Raw genomic sequence first — 23,362 nt, forward strand, 5'->3', positions numbered from 1 at the left:
CACCTAGTGTTGCCTGCGTTTCTGAACACATGAATACTGAAATGATGTTTCTTTTCCATGATATGGAAGCAAGTTCAGACTTATATGAACCAAGTGGATCCGAGTATGTTCCAGAAACTGAAGATGACCAATTGGATATGGAACTTTTAATTGAAAATGAGTGAGTCAAACTCTCTTACTATCAAACTGTATTCAACAATGAATTTAACCTGGCATTCCACATACCCCCCAAAAATTGATGTGACCTTTGCAAGGAACATAAAATTGCCTCTTCAATTGGGCAGGTAGAAGAGATGCTACAAAAGAAATATGATTCATAAATCCAACAGAAGAATTTAATGAGAGATCACAGACAGGAAGAAAGAGGAGTCAAAACTAGGCTGGTAATATGTTTTGGCATGGAGAATATCATCACTTTACCAAAATCTGGTAGAAGCAGGTTTTTTTTACAAGCATAAACTTAACTTGTACAATATGACTGCTCACACATCACATACAGGACAAGAGTACTGTGCCATTTGGATGGAATTAATGGGAGGATGTGCTGGAAACGATATAGCTAGTGCCATAGTACAAATTTTGGAAAATGTAGTGCAAGATCAACCACATGCAATGCATCTAACATTATGGAGTGACAGCTGCATTCCACAAAATAGGAACTCACACATGTCTTTTGCAATAACAGATTTTTTTCAGAAACACCCAAACATTGAAAGGATTGAAATGAAGTTTTCTGTACCAGGCCACTCTTGCATTCAAGAAGTGGATAATATGCATAGCATAATTAAAGTGCTGTGCTACCAGCAGAATTATTTTCACCAGTTTCCTAAGATTGCTGAAAAAGCCAAGCAATGCCAGCTATTTAAAAATCATCCAGATGAAGCCCGCACATTTTAAAAATTATTCCATGTGTTCAAAGCAGTTTCAGTCCAATCATGTGCCATATGCTAAAGTTTCACAAATAAAATTCATCCAGACTCATTCAACAGTAAGGTTCAAGACGAGGAGCGTTCACGGGAAACCTGCTTCGCCAACACCAACTGCCACATCTGTTACATTGCCTGTGCCTAAGACAGAGTTAAAATACACACACTATCCAAAACAAAACAAGATGACATAGAAAGTATGCTCAAATGGATGCCTAAAGTCAATAATAACTATTACTGCACCATTTTGAAGAAACCATTATGAAAAACTGGGGTTAAATAGTAATTCTCGGTATTAAGACATACATTTACATTCTTACATTTAGTGCTGAACCTTCAAATAGTAATTTACAAGCATTTTATGGTCACAAAAACAAATTTGAGTTAATATTAAATTGAATTCAATGCTTTTTTTAAAATTAAACTTTATAATTCTCATTTTTATGATGTAACTTAATGTGACAAGGTTCTATCTGATATTTGGAGCCTCCAGTATGACCCCAAGATGAGTCACCATTGGCCTCATTTTTTTTCTTGCATGCACTATTTGTTGATAGGCTCACATACCAAAATTTTCCCATCTGTGTACAATGGGGTAACCAGTACAATTTTTCAAATGTTTAAGGCTCATTTCCCGAAAAAAGGTCACGACACACATAGAAACCTGTAACTCTGAGGTAGCGATAAGTAAGTATGAACAAGGTTCTTTGAACACTGCATCCTGGCATGAAACAGTACATAAAGGGTCCCAGATGATTTGCTTCTTCTGGGCTCTGCTGGAGCTGTAGTCTAATCATCCTCTCAATAAATGTATCCTAAAGGAGAAGGTTGAAAACTAGATTAAACATTGCCCAGGATTGTCAAGTTCAGCAATGATTTCACAAGCAGAGGATGCACTACCACTTTCTTCGAGAAAGGCAGATTCAGCTCCGCTCAAGGATAAATTTACCACCAGATGGATTTTCCACAGTTCACCTATAGATACATAAATCTAATGAGCAACTGAGTGGCTTATATAAGGAGCCTGTCCATTTTTTTCAGGAGTTAGAGGATAGATCATTGAGTAATAGCACATGGTCCAGCTGATTCAATAGTGCCTGCTCTAATTCAAAGGTAATCTAAATAAGTTAATTCATCATATTTTATTTATTTAACATATACATGGCTGCTTATTTCACTGAATGTGATTCTGAGCAAGTGTACAATTAATAATAAAAACATCAAAGCTATTAAAAACTTTAAAAATAAATAAAATAAAGATTCCTCGATTATTATTCATAGCACCCTGTAGATATTCTTGTGACCTATCTCTCCCCAACTTGGGAATGGTTTAAACAGGACTGCTGCCTATTTGTGTATGTGATAAGAGTGAATGAGAAGTGTTCTTTTTGCCACAATGCAGTCCTTGATATGGACTCTTACCTGTGCTTGGTTGAGTTGGTTGTTTGTATTTCTCCAATGGTGTATTTTTGTTGTTTCATCTTCTGAAGTGCCATGGAAAAATCAGAATCCTGCATGGGATCAGTGAAAAAGAGAGGCTGCGTATGGGAGATCTGATTATGCAATCATTCCAAGCAGGGATTGCTGTGAAATGTTTACCAGATCCCAAGAAAAACCTCAGACTCTCTCTGAAATCAATTCAAATTCATTAGGTGCTACAGCTGATTGATCAAATAGGATGTAACTGTTGGGGGTGGGAATAGTACAAAGATACTGTCAACAAGACAAAAGCAAGCAAAAAGTGACTTTATCATGACTAACAAATAATGGTAATGTCTTCTGTTTTAGTTCATATTTCAAACTCCTTGAGATGAAAAACAAACAAACACCAGATCTAGAGCAGATCTAATTCCATATATCTATTGGACCTTCAATAATCTAGGTCAGATCCATTCCTAATGTTGAGAATAAAGAATACTACTTTGATGGAAATATAGAGTTGTTTTCCTGATCTGGTCTACCTAGTGGGACTAACATTTGTTATAATGGTTGTGATTTCTGAGTCCCATAACACTTTACATAATATAAGGGCAACTTTATCTCTCTCAGAACCATCAGTTTTGGAGACTTCACTACTAGCTATATGATGGAATTGGTCAGCTTATACATAAATCAACTACTTCTTAGAGCCCAACTTTAACCGTATCATCTCACATCTTGTTTTGAGAAACCTGCTAAAGTTTCCCTGATGACAATTGCCAATGCATTCTCCTGGAATTATAGCTGATGAACAGAATCCAGGTGTGCATATATCAAAGAGGGATGAATCTCAGTAATACTTGCCAGGTTGGCTGCCTTATCCATAATAACAGCATGGATCTTTGTCTTGTTACAAAGCACTTAAGTCTCAGTAATACTTGCCAGGCTGTCTGTCTCATCCATAATAAGATCATGGATCTTTGTCTTGCTACAAAACAACATGTCATTTGACAACATCAGCTGGAGACAAGGGCCACTGAGGACTGGTGACTTTGCAGCAGGGACGAGACTGAGAACAAGAAAGTAGAATTGGTATCAAATAATTTGTGCTGTATGTGGTCTGCTCCCAGATTCCTACCACCTTTCCCTATTCTCAAAATGCAAGTGCTAAAAATAACTTGAACATTCTAAATTTTATATATACAATGTGATCCATGCATACCTACTAAGTTATCCCCATTTAGTTAAGTGAAAATGAATCTATGGAAGTCCATGGAGGATTGCAACTCCAGAAATAGTGGAGCAGCTATAAAGATCCAGGGCTTTGCTAGTTCAAAGTGGCCAGGTGGCATGTTCTAGCTCATTGACCCCAGCAAGGTTTTTTTTTTTGTCTTCCCTTCTATTTTAAATGAATGAGAGAGGAAATGATCTAGTTCATTATGTTAAACCACAGTTGAGGATGATCAGCCTAAATAAATCACATATGTGTGAACTCAGTGATAAAAAAATCTGAGTTCCAGGCCAACTTAAATGAGAAAGACCATCCAGAAGGCTATTGGAGAAGTAAATGGTTTTGAGTCCAGGATTGTTCTAGCCATTCCCTTCACTGTACCCTGTTTCAGCATTTATTTATGGCAAGAACAATTATCAATGTTGCTTCTGTGTCTGTAGAATTTATGTTGGAATCCTGCAGCCCTGGGAATGCAGATTGTTCAGCTCTGAAATAGGGTTTTGCCTACAAAAAAAAAAAAAAAAATCAAGCCAGAAGAAAATAATGAGTCTTTAATGTATCATACTTTAGGTATGAAAATAATGCCTTCCTTCCAGCCTTCCTATTTTTCCACAGTGCAAAAGACCATCTGATGTCCCATACTTCAGAGTAAGCCTTCTCATGGATTAAAAATGTATATTACAACAAATACCTTAATACACCTGAGACAATTATTTTCCAAATAGGTTTCCTGATGCATAACAAATGCTTTTGTTTTTTTGTTTGCTATGATTGCTATTTCCTTGTTATTAAACACTAATTTGTTGAGAATGGCTTTTTTCTTCCATATGGTGTATTTTGTTGCCTTCGGTAATATATGTGCTGTTTTAAGTTTGCTTTCCTACACTTTATGCTTTTCCTGAATATTTTGTTCTTGCTCATTTTGTGTTCATTTGGAGATTTTTCTCTTAGTAACAGTCTCTATACAGCTGGCTCACTCAGTTGTGTAACTCTTAACAAGATTTCTCTAATTATTTTAGCAAACAGGATTCTTTTTCATGTTTATAATTTTACAACCACATGTCACTGAAGATGTCATTCATCTGTTATAGCCAATCTGTCTCTCTTCTGTTTTTTAACTGCAAAAGTATCTTGAATTTTCAAAGCATTAGATTTACTTTTCGGAAGGACTGTATTGTGGTACCCTAGCCACTAAGGTTTACAGATTATGAGTTTTGATCAACTATAAACCATTGCCACATATGGTTTATTCAGTAGACCATGATTAACCATGTGTTATGGCATATTGTGAGACCTCAGACAGTTACATGAAAACTGGTTATTATGGTTATTCACTCTTTGTTTATGACTATTAAATTGAGTTGCCTAGGAAAAGTTCCAAGGATAGAAATTACTGGATGCCTAATTCAGGAAATTGGCTTGAAAATGCTCTCTTTTGAAGTAATATTGCATGCCTTTTAAAAAAGAGTCCATGTGTATTATTATCTGTGTTTTTTAAATATGTTAGCTTTATCTCCAAGATCTGAATATAACAATAAAATTGAGAAACATATCCGGTTCAGTGGGTGAAAGGTTAATAATATACAGGTAGTCCTTGATTTACAATCATTGATTGAGGACTGTTCAAAGTTAAATGGTCCAAATTCTCACACAACTGTTTTAAGTGCCAATTGCCAAGAGTTCAAATTTTGATCACGTGAAACCCCCCCTCCCCACAGTCACAAGTTCAAAATTCAGGCACTTGGCAAATGGCATATATTTACAAGGATTGCAGCATCCCAGGGCTATATGATCTTCATTTGTGACTTTCCCAGTTGGCTTGTGATTAGCAAAGTCAGTGGGAAAGCTACGTTTGTTTGATTATGTCATTCACTTATAACAACCATGGCAAAAGTCATAAGATCAGACACCACTAATTTAACAATCACCTTGCTTAGCAATGGAAATTCTGATCCCAATTGTCAAGGATCATCTGTAAAACAGCTTTTAATTTTTAACTTTTTTTTCTTTTTTGTCATCCTGCAACAACAGGTTGTTCAATTACTGCTGGGTAATCTAACAGTAATCTGGGTAATCTGGGTAATCTTACTACTATTTCACATAGCATTTTCAAAAGAGACAGCTCAATATTTCTGAAATAAGGAAAAACTGTTTCACTTTCTTCGACAGCTCATTTTGTTTTATTTATCAAACAGATTTCTAACCTAGCTCCTTTGGTCCAAACTATGAGGAGTTTCTTCTCAGCAAAGAAGGCAATCAGATCAGAACATCATGAATAGAATAAAAAATGAATTGCTGCTTTGAAGGCAGACTAAGGTATGTAATCCTATGTATGTTTACATATTAAAAGTTCAGTTGGGTTTACTTTCATGTAAATATGCACAGGATGACAACTGATCTTTCATCTTCTCATGTTAAGGATTCTTGAAATAAATATTGCTAAAGTCTCTAAGCATTTGTTTCCATCTTTCACCAGATTCAGTTGCTGAATCTGGTGTAAGATGGAGGGAGGCAGGGAAGGAAGGGGGGAGAGGGGACGGGAAGGAGTGAGTGAGTTAGGGATGGGAAGGTGGGAGGCAGGAAACTGGACATGCCCACTATGGAGATGCCCACCGCAGCCACATCCACTCCGGCCACACTCCCCTGCCCTCCTGAGATCAACTACAACCCTGATGTGGCCCCCAATGAAATCAAGTTTGACCCCCCCATGCTTTAGATCATAATCTCTATAAGATCTAGTTAATGTGGGCAGTGATGCACACATCCAGTGTTTGCTATTTTCTCCATCTCTCTGCTGTTATCTAAGAAAGGTTTTTAATTTAATTTTCATATATGAACATCTGTAGGAAGTGGTTACATTACTTTATGGTGATATTTCATTTGAATGAGTATCTGAAATGGGTTAAGATTACTTAAATGATGAGCAAGCTTGCTTGGGATATTATACAGAGTTTCACTTTAGTAAATGTCTTGAATAATCTAGCATGAATATGGGGGGGGACCCCAACACTCAAATAAACTGCTGTTTCTCAAATAAAAAGAATAATCTGGGTTGCTTGTTTTTCTTCCAACAGTTGAGAATTAGAAAATATTGAGCAAAATGTCTTTCACACACACATCCAAGTAGATTGGATTGGACAGTCACTTTAAAGTTACTTAATATTGTCAGAAGCAATGTTTGTTGTCTCTGTCCATTTCTTTGTCCATGGTTTATTTAACCATTGGCTCAAGTAATACAATTGTTTTACTCAATACTATTCTGAAATATTTCAGAAAATATTTCCTGAGAATTATTCATTGTAGAATTCTCTTCTTAAGAGAATCTTTGATTGGGGATTCTGTCACATAAACATAGTTTGCTAACAATACCATAAAGAAAAGAATTTTGGAAAGTAGTTTAAGGTTGGGGTTAGGGTTAGACTAAATAATTTTGTTTCAATTTTTCAAATTATCTGTTGCTTCTGAATAATATGTGCACATGTATCTCTCTCTCTCTGTGTGTGTGTGTGTTGTATTATGTTATTATTATACATCAAATTATAATAAATATGCTTCACCTGTTGCATCCCTGGCAGATGACTGACACCCCATCAACCTCCCTTATTCAGACTTATAAAGGTTACATCCTCCATGGTAGACATACCACCTTCTTCTGTGATGCAGTTTCTCAAACTGTTTGTCAAATTGCAAGCCCTGCACTGGAAAGCTGCCAGGACACTTTTTCAGCAGTAGTGGCAGTGGCTCAAATTGTAACCCAGGACAGGGCTGACTGACTGTCACTGAATCGCTTTGGTTCGAAGGTGAGTTACTTTGTGAAAACTTAATCATTGATTCTGTATTTTAAAAAGTATGGATTAAAAATTAAGTGTGTTCCCCAACAGCTGTCTTTAAGTCCCAAAAGTGCTTTTTTCAGGAGGCAACTGGATTTTCTTGTTTTTTCTTTTGAAGACATTTTGCTTCTCATCCAAGAAGCTTCTTCAGCTCTCACAGGATAGTGGGGAATGGAAGGATTTCCCTTGAGGGGAAGGATCCCTACTATCCTATCAGAGCTGAAGAAGTTTCTTGGATGGGAAGTGAAATGTCTTCAAAAGAAAAAATAAGAAAGTCCAGTTGCCTCCTGAAAAAAGCACCTTTGGGACAACCATGACCTGGATGATTGAGAATCTCAACAGACTTTTAGATGTCTTTAAGATGAGGCTCACGAATATCTCAAGCTATTTATTACCTAAAGAATAACCAGAGAACTAATGGGAGCATCATTTTTATCCTCTATGTGCCTTTTTTTACAGAAAAATGTGAGTTTTTTTCTCATACAAGTAGTCATCAATTTACAACTATCTGTTTCCTGACCATTTGAAGTTACTACAACACTTGAACAAGTGACCTACAACTATTCCTCACACTATCAAATGCTTGGCAACCAGCATGTATTTATAATGGTTCAGCATCCTGGAGTAGTGTGATTGCTATTTGCAATCTTCCCAGCTGGCTTCCAGCCAGCAAAGTCAATGGGGGAAACCAAACTCGCTTAACAATCACATGATTCACTTAACTGTAGTGATTTGTTTAACAACTATGGCAAAAAGGGGTAAAATTGATTTACTCAACAACCTCCTTGCTTAGCCTCCAAAATTCTGGTTTCAATTGTGGCCATAATTCAAGAACTACTTGTAATCTCTTGGGAATTCTATGCACTTGCCTGAATGCCACTCATGATCACTTAATTAATAAACATAATAGCATTTATTTGGAACATTGGAATGTTCAGTGGTAGCACTTTCAGGATTTATGTTTGTCAGAGGTATCCTGTGCTTTTAAAGGTGCTAGAAATGAATAGAGAGTATTCCAGGAATAGCATTATAACATGTCATTATAGAGTGTCATTCATTAGGAGAGTGATGTTCCACAGGTTATGCAGGCACCACTTTGGGAAATGAAAATAATAGCCGCCAACCAGGAGCCACTGAGAAGTAGTATACTACTGTCAGCACTGTCAAAGAGGCTTAGGTGAGAGAAAGGTATATTCTATTCAGCTGACTGCATTCACAACAATTTTTGGGACAACCATAATGTCAGTACTAGTTTCTAAAATTGCAACACTAATAGAGGAATAAAAATGTTATTTTCAAAGTTTGCGTCCAAGTACAGGAATCTCTGGAGAAGAGGCTCTAAGAACAGGAAATAGATACTGCATTTCAGTAAACATATCTTGGAGACAGCTCTTGGCAAGACCAGTTTGTTCTAAATAACTTGCTATAAAATCTTATATGCTTCTTTCCATTTCTTTCTACATATTGGCACATGATTTATTGATCCAAAACTGCATAGTATAATGGACATTATAGTGTATTGAACAAAAACAAGATAATATGAAAGGAAAACCTTAACAAAGCAAAAATGAAAATTAGGATGAAAATTAGTGCTTATCAGTGATTGCTTAGAACTGCTGGACCAGGTAACTTCCAGTAGGAAAAACAAATACTTTCAGTAGGAGGTAAATGAATTCTTTGTAGCTTTGTTCTCATGAAAAGGAGGATAATTTGAAAAACGTTTGGTGGTTATGGTACTGTTAGGTATTCTATTAAAATAAATAAGTACATCCTGGTAAAGATATTCCCATGTGCTTTATTTTATTCATTGCCAACAAGAAGAATTAAGCTAACAGCAAAGAAATAAAGATCACAATAAAATATCACAATCACAAAAAAGGAGAGAAATATAGAAAATGAATCAATAAATGAGAGTATAAATATAGTATAATTTCACAAATAATAATCAACTCCCTTGGAAAAAGTTGCCTCCCATAAATCACACGATAAAACCAAAGGAATAATGGGAGTAGATAGACCTTCCATAGCACTGGGACCTTGTCAGAAAAGTTTGTTCTTTCTTATTAAACCTCTGCCTCTTCTTAGCTGTAAAAAGGTGTAGATTCTTTCATATAAGGAGTGAATACAGATTCCTAATTGTGTTTTCTTCATTTTTACTGGAAAAATGTTTTTGTGAAATTCCACTATATCAGCTTTCGCCAATCTGGTCCATTCCAGATGGACATAGTACATAGAATAAAGAATAACAGAGTTGGGAGATATTTTGGAGGTCATCTAGTCCAACTCCCCGCACAAGCAGGATGAGCTGGACTTCATTTTGCATCAGGTGAGCTGGATTTCATTTCTCACCATCTCAGTTGTTATATCATCATTAGGAACTGTGGGAAATTATTGCCTATTAATAATGAACTATGTATGTTGAACTATATATAGGAGGAAAAGTCATAGTTCAACCTGTATAATAGCCCAAAGTTACAAATTCCCCAAAGGCTTCTGGGAATTGTCCAGAAGAACCATGAATATGCTCGGAAGGCACAGAATGCTGAACAGAATGAAAAATGTCTCAATTGAGTACTACATGTATAGTATATAGGTAATACTCAACTTAGAACAGTTCATTTAATGACCGTTTGAAGTTACAACGGCACTGAAAAAAGTGACACGATCATTTTTCACATGATCATTGCAGCATCCCCATGCTCGTGTGATCAAACTTCAGATGCTTGGCAACTGACTTATATTCATAATGGTCTCAGTGCCTTGGGGTCATGTGATCAGCTTCTGTGGCTTTTTGACAAGGAAAATCAATGGGGAAACCACATTCACTTAACAACCGTGTTATTAACTTAACTACAGTGAATGACTTAACAACTGTGGCAAGAAAAATCATAAAATGGGGCAAAACTCACTTAACAAATGTTTCACTTAGCAACAATGTTGGGCTCAATTGTGGGTCGTACGAACTACCTGCATGTAACTCTTAGGATTTGAGTGCATATTGAGTGTTTGGCAAAAATAGCTTGAAAAGTTGTTAATAGCATATAATGTCTGAAAGAAATAGCACATAAGTCATAAACTAGAATTCAGAAATATGGCACTTAGATCAGAAGTATTCAATCTGATACTTTTATTGACACCAATATATCCTTCCTTACAAGCCATCCAGGCTCCTGTTCTACCTGATTTTGTTTTCAGTTGAAAAACTGACATGGGATACACCTTTTCCAGGTTGGTAAGGAGTATTGGATGGGCAAACAATAATATGTTCCTCTTCTGTCACCAGTAGTAAAATAGGTGTTTCCATACTCAATGTGGCAGCCATTATATGAATGGACAATGATTTACTGTAAGTGTCCACAACATGATCTAAATGGGACACTGCCCCACAACATTGTCAGTCTTTGTTGCATCTACCTCCAGATAGATTAATGGTCAAGGATTTAAAAAAATATGTCCACAACATGATCTAAATGGGACACTGGCTCACAACATTGTCAATCTTTGTTGCATCTACCTCCAGATAGATTAATGGTCAAGGATTTAAAAAAAATATGTCCACAACATGATCTAAATGGGACACTGGCTCACAACATTGCCAATCTGCTTTGTTGCATCTACCTCCAGATAGATTAATGGTCAAGGATTAAAAAAAATGTTAATGACAAAGGATTCCTAAATCCTCAAAATTATTTTATGTGACCATTTCAAATTATTAAACAATTTTAATAATTAATGTAAGAATTAATTTAATATAGTTTTCCCTACATAGTGTCCTGTAAGTGTGTTAGACTGCAACACATACAGTTTCCAGTTAAGGCCATTTATCTAAAAATATGATAAGTTTTATCTAGAGCAGGAGTGTCAAACATGCATCATCATGGCATCACATGACATATCGTGACTTTTTCCCCTTCACTAAACTGGACATGGGCGTGGCCAGTACATGACGCATCTGGCCTACAGGCTGCAAGTTTGACAGCCTTGAACTAGAGGGTGCCAGCTTAAGGACCATTGCTGTAGCATGATGAGTTATTTGATGGTGTAATCATAATACAATGAAGGTAACAGGGTGATGACTAATATTCTGATTTTTCTCAAGATTAATTCTTTCTCCCCCTCATCCCAAGCAGCTAATTTTGACTTATTCTTCTTGATTCTTAACGTGTCTTAGAACAATTTATCCTCCTGCTATGCCCTGTAACAGAACTATTCATTAAAACTTTATTTTCTGTGGGGAGCAGGTTGTCAGTTGTTACTCATCCACCTGTCTCCTTTAATAAAACACTAATACATAAATTGAAATATGTTTCTTTTCTGGAAGTAAGTTTTAGATGAGAGAGCACAATGCTGTACTGGAGAGCCAAGGGTCTGGTGTAAAGCCAACTGAAACCAATTATTCTTCCCATTAGTTTCAGTGATCGATGGTGTGCACCTCAAATACATCTGCTCACTCCTCTGAAATGGACACTAAGAGCAATGAGGCAGTGGGGTTGCTTCAATCAGTGGTAGGAACAAGTCAGGCAAAAATAATCCTAAGTCCACAGATAGAACTGAAATAAATGAATAAATATGCAGTTTTAAATTCTTGTATTGTACTTACCGGTATTAAATAAAAGCATGTCTAAATTCGTTCTAATTAATATAGGAGCGTACGTGAAACTAAAGCGTTTTTATTTAATATAATAAAATTACCTCTTTTGCTTAGCAACTAGTTTTACCTTTAATTTAAAAAAAACAATATCTAATTAAATAATGTTACTGATAATGTCGCTTTTCAATTCATTGCTACTCTTCCAAGTGTTCCACAAAGAAGAGGGAGTCAAGGAAGTCTCCACAGCACCTGAAGACAGAACAAGAACCAACGGATGGAAATCAATCCAGGAGAGAATCAACCTAGAAGTAAGGAGAAATTTCCTAACAATTAAAACAATTAATCAATGGGATGACTTTCCTCCAGAAGTTGTGGATGCTCCAGCACTGGAGGTTTTTTAAGAATACATTGGACAGCCATCTCTCTGAAATGGTATAGAGCAGCGGGCACCAACTGGTGCTCTGTGGCCATTGGTAGTCTGCGAGAAAATTTTGATGGTCCGCAGAAAAATTATTTGCATTTTTTATATTGCACTAAATACTATTTATTGTTTTAAAAGAATCATATTAGTGATCCACAGGATTTAAAATTATGAATTTAGTGGTCCCTGAGGTCTGAAAGGTTGGTGACCCCTGGTATACAGCTTCCTGCTTGAGCAGGGAATTGGACTAGAATGGATCTCAATGGTCCCTTTCAACTCTGTTATCAAGAATTTTGCTGTGAACAGGATTGGTAGCCACTGCTATTGTGTAACTAATTAAACCTGCCCTATTCAACTGCATCCTTAACTTATTTGATCAAAACTGTTTCTCACCAAATTACAGGAGTGATTTCCTAATCCTATACTTAGAATTGAAAATAGCTATTTAGGACTCTGAATCCCACCCGCTTCTCAATGTTTAATGAATTAAAAACATTCCCAGTAGATTGTTGTCCAACCTCTGCCTAAACATCCAGCAGTGGTGAATCTACCAACTCCTTAAGTATTGCACTGTGGAACTATCCTTATTGTCTACAAGATGTTTAGAGAATGTTCAGCATGAATTTGCAATTGTAACTTAAAACCATTATTCGGTGTCTTTTATGTTGGAAATATAGAACAGATCATGGTATTATTCTGAGAGACATGCTTTCAGAACATGTACTTATAAGATGTTATTATGTCTCCTCTCAATTGTTTGTCTTAAGGCTATATATACATATGCATTCCTTTGATCTGAATATTTATAACTTCCAATCTATGTATTGTTTTTATTGTACTCTGATTCTCTTTCAGTTTGTCTCAATCTTAAAACGTCAGAATTCTGCTATTTCAAACACCCTTTCTCGGTTCCACTTCATTGTATTCAACAACATTCCCTGCCAAGTAAAGTGAATTATATTATACACATTATATATACATTATACACAAATTATACACATATTGCACTTTTAATCCCAAAAATGATCTCCACCCAATCAGGAATCACACACTGGACAGCATGTTATATAGGATTGTACTCCCTAGCTAGCTAATGACATAACTAAAGTTTAAGTGACTTAAAATAATAGTAGAATTAAGTTATTATAAATTAAAAAAGCATTTTTAGAAAGACTTAAAATTATTGTGAGAAATGAAAAATAGCGACTATATGAAGATTCTCAATCATTCAGGTCGTGCTTGTCCCAAAGATTCATTTTCAAAAGGCAACTGAACTTTTTTTTTTGCTTGAAGACATTGTCTTCCAAGAAGCTTCTTCAGTTCTGAATGAATGGTGAAGAATGGAAGGATTTATATTTCTTGTAGTCATCTGATTGTTAGCACTCTTTCTCAGAGCCATTGATGCCCCTTGGAGGTTTATCTATGCCCTCAGGGTCACCTTAATCGTACAAATGAGTATGGAATCTTCTTAAAATTGCTGAAAGGACTGTGTTGTAAATAGGAGATAGGTGGTGTCATATCCCCCCCCCCCTTCTCTGTTGAGGGAGATCTGTTCAATCTTAATGTAGATGACCTCCTTGACCCCTCTTTCAAGCTAGTGGTTCTCTATGTCCAAAATGTGGCCTTTGCTGTCTTCAGAACAGTGACCTACATTTGAAAAGCAAAGTTCACGCTAACTTAGAGAGATCCAATCTAGAACTAAGGAGAAATTTTTTGATAGTGAGAACAATTAACCAGTGGAACGGTTTGCCTCCAGAAGTTATGGATGTTTCAGCACTGGAAGTTTTTAAGACGAGATTGTAGGCAGCCATTTGTCCGTAATGGTATATGGTATCCTGCTTGAGCAGAGAGCAGGACTAGAAGACCTCCAAAGCTCCTTTCCAACTCTTTTATTCTGTTAAATAGGTTTGCAGTGACACACTACAATTAGAATAGGAAATTGATTGTTCAGTTTTAGAGCTAATTAAAACAAAATAGAAGTTAGATTATCTGTGCACATAATATACATGTGCTGCTTGGAACATCATTCCCCTCTGAGGTGAGAAACACACCCACTCTTTTGGCATTCTGAAAGGTCCTGAAGCTTGGCCTTGCCAAATGTCTTGTGGCCCCAAAGGGGGGATGTTATTCTGAAAGTGGTTAACCCCACCTCTCCCCTTGTATGTGTGTCTTGATCTCTTCTTCCCGTTTTTGTCCATTTTAAATTAATGTAATGGTATTATTAATTGTTGTAATACTTTTTATTGGTTTTTAATGGTCATAAGCGGCTGGAATCACCTCTAGGTGATTCCTAGGTGAGGTGTGCAACATGTAAGTTACATAAATAAATAAAACTGTATAAACTTGAATAAATAAGATTGAATGTGAAAAACAGCAATTTTGCATGTTTCCATCTGTTTTCCAACTTTGTTAGGGAACTTCTAAGGCATTCAAGGTAGACTAAACAAGAAACCTTCTGAACAATAGATTTGTTTCTCTAGTTTTAAATGCTTAAACTGTAAATTTCTGAACACTGTTCTAATTAATAAACAAACTCAGTGTGGATTCAATCTCCTTTCTTTGAATCAATAAACAGAGAAGTCATGAGAAAAGGACCTTCTCCCTTCAGGGAGTCTTTTTCTTTTAAATGTTAACTCTGATTGTTAATACCCTGTTTCTTTCTATTTCTTTGTGAAATCACCCCCACAGATACACACCTCACTTATTTTTTACACTGCCTTGTGCTTTCTGTTGGAATTTTGTTTTCATGCATTTATCTATGCCAAGGATAATTATTAGTTGCTAAAATAAACTTTTAAAATGGAAATACATGTTCATTGCAAAGTCATGTCTGAAAAAAATAAGAATTTCAAATGACACTTTAATTCATGATTAGATACTTGTTAGAATCACGTGCATACACTATCCACTTTTCAGAAACAAAGATAAGAAAATAACATTAATCTGGGGAAAGATGCACACTTTAAAATAGATACGTTTAAGCTGGCATTTTTCAGTTATATTGGGACTACAAATCTCATAAACCCAGTCTCATAAAAATGCCAGGTTGGTGCACTTGGTTTATATCACTATCTGCATAAGCAACCAATATCCAGAGAATGGAACTAGTGGGAACATCTAAATCTCAAATATCATTTATCCATTGTGATATACCACAAAGAATTTCAAAAGATGTACATGGTTACATTTATTTTCAGAGTTCTGTCTTTTGAGAGGGTGAATTCTATCAAGACTACTTATTGTTAATTTTTACAAGAAATATATACAACAATGAAACTTGAAATAACCAGACACAATAAAACACAATAATCTAAAACAACAAATCAATGTATAGTTTACTGAAAATGATTAAAGACATTGGGAACGGCATATGCTTTTCAAAGCACATTTATAAGTATCCAAGAAGAGTTCTTGATGCATATCATCTATCCTTATAGATGAAATTGCAAAGACTTGATGCTACTGTAGGAAAGATTATTTGGATGCTTATAAAAAGGCTTTGTTTAAAGGCAGGGTAAAGTAGAACATGAAATATGGGAAGCATTGAAAGAAAGAAGACCTTGGACAGTTTGTATTTTAATATTTAGTATGAATGTACATGTTTGTATGTGCTATATAAAAAATAAATTACATAATAACATTTAAATAAAACAAACCATCGGGAGAATCATATTTACTGAGCACAGTTTAATAACCATTTTGGATTTTTGATCAAGCATGTAATAGCATTGTTTTGCTATTGTGAAAATAAAAATGATTGTTTTGTGTACTTTTCATATTATCTATGTATTTACATTTCTTCAACATATCCACTAAATCAATGTTCAATTATTCTTTTTGGGAGAAAGAAAAGTGTATGTACTTCAATGGAAAACGATTTAAGTTTTGAATGAGATTTGAGATATTTCCACCGAAAACAACTTATTCAATAATAGAATCTTGCAATTTGTTTAAAAGAAAGACATAATTTGATATTTTCATTTTTAATAAAATATCATGCAGGTTATTTCTACATCCACATCCATAAAACTATTTCCAGTGAATAAAGAATATAATTCTTCATTAGAAATGAAGTTCCCCCTTATATGTCCCATTTTCTAAAAATATGAGCAACTCGTTGAGAAGAGTTGTTTCCCTGTGACATTTCTATACTCAGTGAAAAAAAAATCTACTCAGAATGTTATATGTAGAGACTTAACACTGCTTAAAATGAATGGGAATAATTCCATAAGTATTACTTCTTTAACTATCATATGCTGTTTTTTAATCCTTACCTAGCACAAAGAATCTGAAATCTATAGTTAAGGGTGATAGAAGTTGCAGTGCATATCCCATTGGGCTATAGATTCTCTAATCAGATATTGTATAGCTATTAACTTCACATAAAGAAAAAAAGTAAAATATTATGATTGGACAATTTACTAGTCATGGACTACTCTTTTGCTATATGTATAGACTGGAATAGACAATTCAATTTCCTCCAAATGTTGAAATAAAGTTTCTCAAAGCCTTGTTATTGGCCTTGCTGGCAAGGAATTGAAATCAAAACTTATGGAGGAATTAGCTGGCCAAGCTCTGATAATAGACTTCTATGCACAAGACTTGATACAGATGGAGAGAAGCCATGATAGAAAAACTGAAAGAAAGCTCCATATTATGATTAAGTTAAATCCAAGCAAATCATCTTGTGGCTTAGACTGAAGCACTGATGTAGCCTATATATTCCACCTTCCCCATGATGTTAGGAAAACAAACATATATGCATTAGAGTATTTTCAACCTTTTCCAGTTACATCCTGCAAATTAAACTAAGCAAGACTGAAGGTGCATAGCCAGTGTTAGATCAGAACATAACTGTAGAGTGTAGTATTCAAACTACAGGCTAAGATTTCAATCCACTGAGACCAGTATCACATATGCAAAAGGTAACTAATATATCATATTAACTTTAATGGGACTAAAGCAAAACTAGCTTTATCACGGTTCAGTAACTCGGGACCAAAATGAGCCTGGCCACTTGTCCATTTCTCAGCACAATTCAGAGTGCTGATGTGTACTGTTAAACTTTGCCAGAGGCCCTTCTAGTTTTAATGTCAGACAGATGGCAACCTCAGAGAGGCCTTCTCAGCTGTGTTGTCCTGAATTCAGAGCACCTCTCCTGAGAGAGTGCCTGATTTCAAAACTGGGTGTGTTTTTACTACTAGCAAAGCTTTGCTCATAGTATGTGCTAATCTGTGGAATACTTAAGTGTGTTTTAATCAACTACAATTGGCTGGTTTCTCACAGTACTCTAAATAAAAGCATATAAACTATTCTGAATAGTTCTCCAAAACAAAAGCAAAAAGAGAGAAATAACCATGATTATAAGGGAATTGCACTTTGACTTTCCATTTATGTGACACCAGTCCAAAACTTTTATTTGACCATGCCAATAGCACTTGCTGACTGGTTAGCTTTAACTGCATTAAAAATATTTTAAAGATTTTATTTCTGTTATGCTTTTGTTCTCTGATTTTTAAAATGTTATTTCACATTTAAACATACTTTATGTCACTTTTAGGGTTTTGTAAGTCTTGGGTAGCATTTATAGTTTTACCAAAATTAATATATTAATCAGTTATTTTTGAAGAACGCTTCTTACAAGAAATACTAAATAATGAAAACATGATTTGCGTGCATCACATTTGCAGAGATTTATTTGAAGGGTAACATAGATATAGGCCTATGATTAGATAAATCCAAATTTGAGTGTTGAAAGGTGTCAAAATGCCTTTCTTTCGAGGATTTGATTTTCCTGCTGGGAGAGCTCTGGCACAAGGATACGGACAACTGCTTGAAAGCTGGATCTTTTTATTTTTCAGGAAGGTGGAGAACAGCGAGAAGTCTGCGTTCCTGGGCTAGCTAGCTTCTTATGGTAAGTCCCTGGTTTTTTATACCCTTTTCTCCCTTTGTAAGTTGATTTTGTGTGAGTGTTTGTATTTGTGCCTAATGTTTCAAATCCTGTTTGAGTTTGTCTTTATTCCCACCGAAGGGCAAACTCCGCGGGGTGCGGAAGGCAAACTCCGTGTGGTGGCCAGATTGTATTATTGGTTTTCTGTAATCTCTTTTAGCTTTAAGATAGTTTTTCGTATTTGTTCTGTGGCAATCTCCTGTCTGTCCCTTTTGTAATTTATATTTTGTGTCTTTTGTCTGTTTGTTTTGCTTATTTGGTATGTCCTGTGTTTGTAAGAGTTTTCTAAATTATCTTTTGTTTTCTTTTCCTATCTGTCTAGTTTTCTTAATTACTTAGGCTTTTGTCTATAGGGATTCTTTAATATCTTTTTTATTTGATTCCTTTTCCTATGTAAGTTTGTTTTCTGGCTGACCTGATGTTCCCCTTGGGCTTTTCCTGTTTTTTGTGACACTACTGTCTTCGTGAAGTTCCCTTTCCACATGAGTTTAATTGCTAAAGAGAAAAAAAGTCAAACTTGTGGACTTTTTAAAATAACCTACCGCATCTGTAGAAATGTTACCTGCAAATTAGACAAAATTCTTCATTTTTTATTTCATTAGTTGGTCATTCAGTGTTGGTTCTAGCCTAATTTCAATGCAGTCTATTGAGATTTTTTGGGTGGGGAAATAATTTTATTTTTTCTTAGAGCAGCCTGATGTTTAGAGAGAAAGAGAGTGGAGATAAACTTAGAAAAAAAGGTGAGTATGAGAAGATAATGAGCAAATGTTACAGGGCTCTTCACACAAAAAAGACCTATTCCTGTTTTAAAACAAACATGGAATTCTGGTGTAATATATTGAAGGTCTTTAAATGTCCATAGAGTAGGCTCTTCTGGTTATAATGGCAGTCCCCCCGCTCCCCCCAAAAGTAAAAATTATGTCAGTTTTCTCCAACCAGGTGTATTAGATCACCTTCAAAATTTCTAGCTACCGTAGCTATTTCAAAGTGTGGAAATTTGGAAAATCCAACATCTTTAGGATGCACTAAATTTGGGGAACACTGGATTATACTGTAGTTATGGTTTTACCTGTATATACAGGACTGCAGTGGCTATCTGCAGAAGACATCAAAATTAACATTAGACCAACAAGAAGTAAACAATACCCCAATCAAGGAACTACCAACTCAGACAGACAAGCTCACATTAAACATCAGCTCAGTCAAGAAATTACCAAAACCTTCCTACCAAAAGTGACAGGACAATGTACTAGAACAGAATTCCCCAACCTTTCTGGCTTTGCGGATCAGTGGGTGAAGGAGGAGGGATGGTTCCTCCAAGTGTCAGTCAAGCACACACACACACACACACACACACACACACACACACACACACACACGGTGCTCCCACAAGGAGTGCTCATGCATGCACTCCCCTACCACTTCTGCAGCCTGATTCTGAATAGCTCACAGCCGGGTTGGGGACACCTACATAAAATGAGAGCAAATTCCTCTATCTATCAGCATTGATTATATTACCAAGTTTGCTATCAAAATGTCTACCAAATAAATAAATAAACCCAAGCTCAGATATCACCAAAGATTCCACTTCTGAAGACTACCTGTAAAGGCATTAAAATCCCCCCAAATCTGAACTTATACACAGAAAAATAAAAAAAATCCTTTCATATCTTAGGCCAAAAAGACAAAATGAGGAAGTGTGAATTGCTTACATTTTTAGTTTTCAACACTTCCTATAAGATAAAAGATGCAGTAAACTATTATCATTTTTGCTAGTTCTTGAGAAAGAAATATTACAAAAGTTATGTTCAATACATCATTAGCACAAAGAAGCATTGAAAATATCCTGTAACTCTTGCAAAATCACTATAAATATTTATCAGCTCTCAGATTTCCAAAATGTCTTTTTAACAGCACTGTTCCAGATATTATAAAATGTCATATGAAAATGGTCAGGGCAAAAGATTGTGTGATTCAGAATTCATATTTAAAAGCATGTTTTGTAAAAAATAATGGGGGTGCGGATAGAGGAAATAAATGTTATGTAATTCAGAGCCTTGAGCTAAAAATCGTCATAAAAATAAAGCAAGCAGCTGGGTTGACTGCACAATAATGCTCCAGCTAACTAAAAAATCCACTGACAGAAATTATGCTAAATCATGAACAGGCTGTGCAGCACAGCATCAAAGCATTATACAGTACATAAACACAAGTTTCAGCACTTTTAGAAATAAGCATTTCTTATTTAAAGGTTTCTTCTCAAAGTATTTTGCATAGAATTCAAAGCCCTATTAAATAAAATCTATCTAATCAGTGTCAACATTAGCATTCCATTTTTTGTCTGTCCAAAGACTTCCTGGATATTTAAAAAAAAATTTTTTTTAAATATCCACATTTTTTTCTACTAAAATAAGACTTTTGCTGATTTCAGGATATTCTCAGACCTGTGCTGGTTAAAAAAAATCTGAAAGTTAAAGGACAAAATATTGCTTCATTTCCTTTCTTTTCAGATAAAGACATTGATCCTGGTTTAGCTTGAGAAGTCATTTTTATTGAGGTAGATGTCATCTTTTACATGGTAAATGTATGTGACATATATAATGGCAGCAATAGAAATTAAGTGTTGCAATTCTGAAGCTGCAGTTCGAGCTTGTAAACAATGAATACACAACAGTAATAAAGAGCAGCCCAGTCCGTAAGTTTCAAAAAACACTCCCTTTTATAGTGTATGTTGCTTAGGCAATGGCACTTATACAGTATATATGGCAAACTGATTGTCCCATAAAAGAAATATGATTTGTAACAGGAGTACGTAAATAGCATCCTAGGTATGACATATCTGAACATTCTTAAACAGCTGAATGCATCTTATAACTTGGTTCTGCTAAAAAACCTAAATAGGCCTGATATTAATTTTAATATTAGATAAATATGAGTTCAACTCTATTTTACAATATATAATTTTCCAGATTAGAAGTGGCCGGCTTTCTTCTGATTAATAGGATCTACATTTGCAAAGAGTTCCACTTGTGTTAGAAAAGCTGTTCGTACCTTGTTTGCAATATGGCAAAGTCCAGAACCAGAAGGTGGGAGCAGTTATCTACTCAACCCATCATCTACTCCAGATGTTCAGGTAACATCAATCATAGGTTACATAAAAGTAGCTTGGTTCACAAAATGTAAGGCAAAAGACCTACAACTCTGATTACTGCTCATTTATTAATTCAATTTGCCCAATCCAAATCACTCTTGGCAACTTACTATCACTCTTTTTATGGAGACAATAAAGAATCCATGATAAATTTTTAAACTACATTAAGTAAATTAAAACCAAATAAAATAAACTAAGAGAAAAACTTCAGTAAGAAATAATCATAAAGTTAAAAAAAAAGATAGCCAAACATTCCCTAGAAGGGTCATAGAAAGAAGGTTTCATTTCTCTGATTTATAAAGTTGGAAAAGATTTTCATTATCTTGAAGCACAGACCTATGTAATTATTGAATGTAGATAATTAATTCTTCATGGCAATTCTTCTTAGGAGGATAAATGGTTTTGTAACTGAAATGATACATCTTGAACAAACATACTTTATGTTATCATTATCATAGATAATGTCAGATATATTTTAAACATACAGCAGAAGGACCAAAGCTTGTCCGTGATGCAAAAAAAAAAAAGCTTTTAACAATGTGGAATTGTCTTTTTTGTCAGCAGTTCTTCACAAACATAGATTTAATAAATGTTGTACTAAGTGTAAATATTGTAATACTTAGTAAATATTGTACCCTATGACTATTATTAAGTGTTGTACCTTATGAGTCTTGACTCTTGATGAATGTATCTTTTCTTTTATGTATACTGAGAGCATATGCACCAAGACAAATTCCCTGTCTGTCAAAACACACTTGGCCAATAAAAAATTCTTTTCTATTCTAGACAGGTCTAACATTTTACATGGATATAGAGTATTTATACAGAACAAAAAGCTAAAATTATAGACACTACTGGCTCTGCTAGAAATATGTACCTGTGATGACCCGTAGTCTCTCAAAATAACCCAAAACCCAAAACATACATTAAAGTCCAGTAAGGCCTTCAACTTAACTTCACTGTTTTATTAAGCACAGTTTAAAGACACAAAAATAAATAATGAGGCAAAAAGAAAACCAAAACAAACCGCATTGACGAGAGTTCTGACGCAAGCCAAGATAACTAATCATAAACTCCAGGAAAATAACCGAGGAGAGTCCATGGGAAGAACGCCAGCAAAGATAAACCTCTTTCAAAGTAAACACTTAACTTTGACTCCAGCAATTCTAACTGCGTAGTTACTAACTTATATACATAGCTCCTAGCTGCAAGCCCCAAGGAGGATCATGGTAATCTCCTCTTGAGTAGATCTCACTTTTCCCTGATCCTCTCCTCCCTGCGTGACCTAGGATGGATAGGGGATGGGTCTGGATCCTCCTCTGACTGTTCAGCCGGCCTCTGCCCTTCCCCAGCCTCCTCCACCACCTCTGGAGCCACACTCCCACTCCCTGTTGGCTGTTCCTCCTCTTCCTCAGACTTCCTCAGAGTCAGTCTCCACCAGGGGCATGACAGTACCCTTGCTTGTACGTTCCAGCACATTAGGTGCACTCCAGGTCCCCACTATTAAAAATTGCCACAAGGAATTGTGCCTTCTCTGTCATAACCCCCACTTTGTGGAACATGATCTTCCCAGAGATACAGATAGTACCTTCTCTCATGAAGTTCTGGACAGGCCTTAAGACTTGCCTTTGCTCTCATAACAACAACAGTTGTGACCTGGACAGAGTCTTATATATTAATAACTCTCTTGATTCAATTTTGCCATAATTCTCTGTAGTTTACTATTATTCCCAATTTCACTTGAAGGGTCATTTGATACCGATCATGGACAAATAAGAATTTATTTTTGTAGCTCTGATATAACAATATGCTTTGATTCAGTGGTACACGACAAACTACTCCT

The 23,362-nt window shown here is 35.5% G+C and overlaps 1 long non-coding RNA gene across 2 annotated transcripts in view; it reads left to right on the top strand.

Annotated features, from left to right (window-relative positions):
• The window catches only part of LOC113415009 (uncharacterized), a 30,627-nt gene extending 12,266 nt beyond the window's left edge, over positions 1 to 18,361 (top strand). Inside the window, exons 5-8 of one of the 2 annotated variants that reach the window (XR_015745781.1) lie at positions 5,772 to 5,892; positions 7,152 to 7,376; positions 12,205 to 12,305; positions 18,280 to 18,361. This is a non-coding gene — a long non-coding RNA (uncharacterized LOC113415009). Of the gene's footprint in view, positions 1 to 5,771; positions 5,893 to 7,151; positions 7,377 to 12,204; positions 16,097 to 18,279 lie in introns of those variants that run through there. The other variant, XR_015745782.1, reaches the window with a different exon arrangement.
• The last annotated feature ends 5,001 nt before the right edge of the window (positions 18,362 to 23,362 follow it).

This window comes from Notechis scutatus, chromosome Z (assembly GCF_049901735.1).
Source record: "Notechis scutatus isolate UNSWTSFEM ecotype Mainland chromosome Z, rNotScu1.2, whole genome shotgun sequence".
Lineage (NCBI taxonomy): Eukaryota > Metazoa > Chordata > Lepidosauria > Squamata > Elapidae > Notechis > Notechis scutatus.